The 6160-nt window shown below is 39.9% G+C and overlaps 1 long non-coding RNA gene across 1 annotated transcript; it reads left to right on the plus strand.

The window, feature by feature from the left end:
- The first annotated feature begins 2497 nt into the window (after positions 1-2497).
- LOC310641907 lies at positions 2498-6160 on the plus strand. The gene is made up of 2 exons (XR_014492795.1): positions 2498-3458; positions 5253-6160. It is a non-coding gene; the product is annotated as an uncharacterized lncRNA (long non-coding RNA).

The raw sequence follows: 6160 nt of genomic DNA on the forward strand, positions 1-6160 counted from the left end.
ACTAAAAAGCAGAGACATCACCCTGCCAACAAAAGTGCGTATAGTCAAGGCCATGGTTTTCCCAGTTGCAATGTATGGCTATGAACGTTGGACCATAAGAAAGGCTGAGCACCAAAGAATTGAGGCCTTTGAACTATGGTGCTGGAGAAGACTCCTGTGAGTCCCTTGGATTGCAAGATGTTCAAACCGGTCAGTCCTAGAGGAGATCAACCCTGACTGCTCTTTAGAAGGCCAGATCCTGAAGTTGAAACTCAAATACTTTGGCCACCTAATGAGAAGGAAGGACTCACTGGAGAAGAGCCTAATGCTGGGAAAAATTGAGGGCAAGAGAAGAATGAGATGACAGAGAATGAGGTGGCTGGATGGAGTCACTGAAGCAGTAGGCGTGAGCTTAAATGGACTCCAGAAGATGGTAGAGGACAGGAAGACCTGGAAGAACATTGTCCATGGGGTCACGATGAGGCGGACACAACTTTGCAACTAACAACAAAAAACATCATGTTTGTGTTCACATTTTTAACATTAACCTCTTCAATACAAATCTATTCAGTACTGCACAAGCCAGTATTTTTTCCTTGATCTTTCTTTCTTCCCCATATTTTTCCCTTTTTCCCTTATTAAACAATTACAATTCTTAGATGTATACAAAATTAGATATAGACATCTTCATCATAGTTTACTAATATTATCAAAGTAACAATATCAATTCATAAGTCAATATCCTGTTTTTTGTGCTCTTATTAAAGTTTGATGTCCCATATTTAAAGTATCTTTGTCAGTTATGATTTTCTCAATATTAATTACATTTATATAGCTAAAATATTTTATTGATAGCAATCCTCTTATTTTCAAATTTCCCATATGAAGAGAAGAAAAAAAATGCTATTTTAATTCTAAATCATATCTTCCATTATAAAAATCTAGTTATATCTAAGGGTCATCCATTCTTTTAATCATGTTCAAACAAGTACCGTATATTAAATAGATAGTGCCCCCTCTGATAGATCAAATCCTCTGTTTATTAAGTCTAATTCTTGCTTTCTTTCTTCACCAAGCAGCTTTCCAGGCCTGGGTAATTAAATCACCCAAAAAATTTCTTTCCTTTTTTGTGAAAGTTGCTTAGCATGAGAAAGACAATTAGGTAGAGTATTTTTGGGGGGGAAATCCGCCCATCCACATTCCCTAGACATTTCCCCTGCCCACTCTATGTTCCATTATCTACAATCTTCTTCCTTGTCATCAGGTGTATTTGGGAGAAAGGGTCTTTTGTATTTTCATTGTTATAAGTAGGTCTTGGAGTATTTTATTTGTGTATGGCAGTCCATATTTCCCTTCTCCTATTTCCTCCATCTGTAGGTCCATTTCTTTTGTTTCACCCTCTGATTTCTGGTTTATTTGTTCATACTTGGCAGTTGTTGTCTGGGAGTTTTCCAGTTGTAGCTTCAATTTGGAGATTTGGTCCTTTATATCACCTAGGTTATTTTTAGTCTCAGTATGGTTTCTTTTTATGTCCTCTTTGTGTGCAAGAATTGTTTGATGAATTTGCTGTAGCATAGAGAGTATTTCCTTCTGAAAGGTATTTGTTTTTTCTTGGGGCATCATTCCTAGAAATCCTCTAGTACCATGGTGGCATGGGGGCCAACTGTGTCCATCAGCAGCCACAGCCTGTCAGCCCTTTGGTTTTGGCGCGTGGCCGTTTGCCGCCGTGCATCACATCCAATGCAGCTACCATGATGCCGTGGAACAAGCCGGGCGGAGAGAAGGTATACCAGTTTCTTACCTCTGCCCGGCTTGTTCCATGGCCTCATTGCAGTGGCATTGGGTGTGATGCGCGAGGTGGCAAATGGCCGCGGCTGGAGGCAAACAGCCACATCATGCTGAAACCGGCCATTTACTGCCTCCTGCCCAGTGCCACTGCCATGAGGCCATAGAACAAGCCAGGCAGCAGTAAGAAACTGGTATCCCAGTTCCTTACCTCAACCTGGCTAGTTCTGTGGCCTCATGGCAGCCGCATTGGGTGTGATTCACGAGACGGCAAACAGCCATGTTGTGCCAAAACCAAGGGGCCAGCAGGCTGTGGCTGCTGATGGACACAGTTGGCCCCCATGCACTTGCTGTGTGCAGGGGCTGATGCTGTCAGGCAGCAGCTGCCCCAGCCCCTGCCTCGCCTTGCCCTGCGGCAATGGCACTTCTGCCCTGCCCCTCAGGATGAGCCTCCCCACCATCCCACCCACCAGAGACCCCCTGGATCTTCCCCAACTCTACCTGGCCCCCACAGGCATCCTTCCCCACGAGCAACATCAAGGTGGCCACACCCACCCAGTCTGCCATGACCACTGCAGCCACATCCATCCAATGGGCCACGCCTGTTCAATGGGCCACGCCCATCCAATGGGCCACACCCACATGGCACCTGACGATACATAAGTGGGTTTTGGGTTGCAGTTTGGGCACTTGGTCTCTAAGAGGTTCGCCATCACTGTGCTAGTCTCAATAAGAGTGGAACAAAATTTCCTCTAGTTTTCTGGTCTTTATATATAGCCTTTATATATAGCCTTTATATCTAGTCATAATAGCACTATTTTATAGTAATCCTTTGTCTGAAGTATCTGAAAATTATCAGTCAAATTATCAGTCAGGCAAGGTTGTAATCCACAATGTTCCCAGTGTTCAAAATGTTCAACCTCCCTGCAGCCAGACATATTCAAAAGTCAAATTTTTCTTTTTTCCCCACTAGCTCTTAAGATTAAAAGTCCAAGCTCAGTAGGTATATATAGTCAATGAAGGTCAGGATGATAAATATGCCAAAATATTTTCCTTTATTGCCAGCTGTTCTCCTTTAAGCTAAAAGACACCAAGCAGCAAAGGAGCTAGTTATAGTGCTGTACTCAAATCCACCACTAGATGTCATTCAAAGTCCATTTTCCACTCTTAAGGGTTGATTTTTTATATTTCACCTCAAGTTTTTTTTTTTCAAAGAAAAACTTAACAATTATCTCAGTTCTCAGATTTATCAAAACTGTAGCCTTATATTACTTTCACTTCAGTATTTCTGTCCCCCATAAAAAATTTTAAACACCGCTTTCGTTCACATCCGAAGGTTTTAAGCTTATTTGGGTGCCTTTCCCAGGAAATTCAGTTGTAAAATAGTAAAGAAAGGATCAATATTCTCAGCCAGTCCAAACATGCTGTTTACGGTGTGCTAATTCAAGCTTTTATTCTTGAATTTTATTGTCAACAGCTAATGGCCTGCTACAGAGGTGTGTCCGGTCTTTCACCTGCCGGTTTAGAAGGTGTTCCTTGGATCGAATGGAGAGACCGCCGACTGTCTGTGATTGACAAAGTTGCCATCTCTTCGGGGCAACTTTAGGCTCTTTTCAAGGCCCCCAGCAGGGCGAAATCGGAGGTCTGCCTACCTGCATCCTGTCTCACCGTGACACAAAACCGGAAGTCCCATAGTAGGTTGCTTTTGATCTAGTTCTAGTATTTTCAACCTGATCAGCAACAGCTCTAGAATTTCTGGTAGGGTTATTTTTTTCTTTCCAGGTGGCAAAGATTGAGTTTAGATTGCCTGCATGCAAAACGTGCTGTACTCTTGAAATAGGACTTCCCATCTAACTAGGTCTTACTTTAATATGTTGTGGCATTTTTATATTCTGTACACATGCATCATGCAATAAGAAATGCTCGAAACAAAATTGTGAAGAAAGTTATTGTTATCAAGATGCTCTTGTGCCACACATTATCTATCTGGAAGATAAGAACATAAATTAACAAAAGACAGTAAAATATAATACGATGTCACTGCCCAACATCTCTGGATGGCTGTTTTATATTTTATGATAAACACAATATCTTGATTTATTTTTGTAAATTAGTAATTTGATTGAGAACCTTTAATCCTTGGAAAGAGGGGAGCTACATAAACTGGCTTCCTTGGCATTACAAGAACTGATAAGTAGAAAGTTGCAACCTTTGTTGAACATTGTGTTACAGTAAACTTTAAAGGAGAGGATGATTACTGATTACAATCAACATCTGTCTCTGAAATATGTTGAACCTGAAACCTATTGTACAAAGTTGCTAAACATCTTTGGTTTTTTCTCCCTCTATTTGTTGTCAGAATACAAGATCAACTGATTGTTTTAGAAAAACATTTAAAGGTGTACTCTTTCAAAAGAAACAAATTATCCTATTTCCAGTAAAACCAAAATTGCATCATCTTATCAGACTGGCATGTTAAGCAATTAGTCAAAGAGGAATTATTATTATAATTATTATAATTATAGAGGAATCATAATACCATTTTCCTTATGTTTTATTCCATTAAAAGCTGTGTCATGGTAAAAGCCTTCAAAAACTTACTGATGTCTCATGAAGTTCACTAATTGCTGGGTGGCTTTGGGAATGGGCACATTGGCAGTTGACAAGCAAACTGTTGAGTGGGAGCAGTTTCAGCAAACAAAAATGAAACCTGTTTAACAATAGAATGAAGCTTTCATCAAATATATGCCAAAGAACCAAATTTATTTTTAATGATTGTTTAATAAATTATGATGCTTTCATAATATTTCTTCTATTTTAGAATAAAATTAGATATGTTAGCCTTATAGGTAATAAAAATCAATATTCTCCATGATTGGGTAGAGAAAGTATAGAGAATAAAAATAATAAAATTTTAAAAGACTATCTTCTACAGCAAGGGATTCTCTTTTTTATTCTTACATTATATTTTTGTCTCCTGGTTCATTTAAGAATATTTTTAAAAACAAGTAATTTGATCAGTCTATAATTTTAATCATAGGTTTATTTTAACAGTGAAAACAGAATAACAACAAAAAATCCAGAAAAATGCATTTTTAAAAAAGTATAAATTGATTTGCATTTTAATGAGGGAAATAAGTATTTGATCCCCTATCAATTAGCAACATTTCTGGCTCCCAGGTGTCTTTTATACAGGTAACAAGCAGAGATTAAGAGCACTCTCTTAAAGGGAGGGCTCCTAATCTCAGCTTGTTACCTGTATAAGAGACACCTGTCCACAAAAGCAATCAGTCAGATTCCAAACTCTCCACCATGACTGAGACTAAAGATCTGTCCAAGGATGTCAGGGACAAGATTGTAGACCTATACAAGGCTGGAATGGACTACAAGGCCATCACCAAACAGGTTGGTGAGAAGGGGACAACAGTTGGTGTGATGATTCGAAAATGGAAGAAACACAAAATAACTGTCAATCTTCCTTGGTCTAGGGCTCCACGCAAGATCTCACCTCATGGAGTTTCAATGATCATGAGAACAGTGAGGAATCAGTCCAGAACTGCATGGATCTTGTCAATGATCTCAAGGCAACTGGGACCATAGTCACCAAGAAAACAACACTACGCCATCAGTGACTGAAATCCTGCACTGCCTAAAGGTCCCTCTGCTCAAGAAAGCACATGTACAGGCCCATCTGAAGTTTGCCAATGAATGGCTGACTGATTCTGAGGAAAACTGGGTGAAAGTGTTGTGGTCAGATGAGACCAAAATCGAGCTCTTTGGCATCAACTCAACTCAACATGTTTGGAGGAGGAGGAATGCTACCTATGACCCCAAGAACACCATCCCCACCATCAAACATGGAGGGGAAAACCTACTTTGGGGGTGTTAAGGAGACAGGACAACTTCACTACATCAAAGGAATGAGAACCTCCTTCCCTCAGTCAGGGCATTGAAAATGGGTTGTGGATGGGTATTCCAGCATGACAATGACCCAAAACACACGGCCAAGGCAACAAAGGAGTGGCTCAACAAGAAGCACATTAAGGTCCTGGAGTGACCTAGCCAGTCTTCAGACCTTAATCCCATAGAAAATATGTGAAGGGAGCTGAAAGTTCAAGCTGCCAAACGTCAGTCTCAAAACCTTAATAATTTGGAGAGGAGTGGGACAAAATCCCTCCTGAGATGTGTGTAAACCTGGTGGCCAACTAAAAGAAACATCTGCCTTCTGTGATTGCCAACAAGGGTTTTGCCCACAAGGGTTTTGCAAAGGGGTCAAATACTTATTTCACTCATTAAAATACAAATCAATTTATAACTTTTTTGAAATGCATTTTTGTAGATTTTTTTTGTTGTTATTCTGTCTCGCACTGTTAAAATAAATCTACCATTAAAATGA

Source organism: Vipera ursinii (assembly GCF_947247035.1).
Source record: "Vipera ursinii genome assembly, chromosome: 6".
NCBI classification, from domain to species: Eukaryota; Metazoa; Chordata; class Lepidosauria; order Squamata; family Viperidae; genus Vipera; species Vipera ursinii.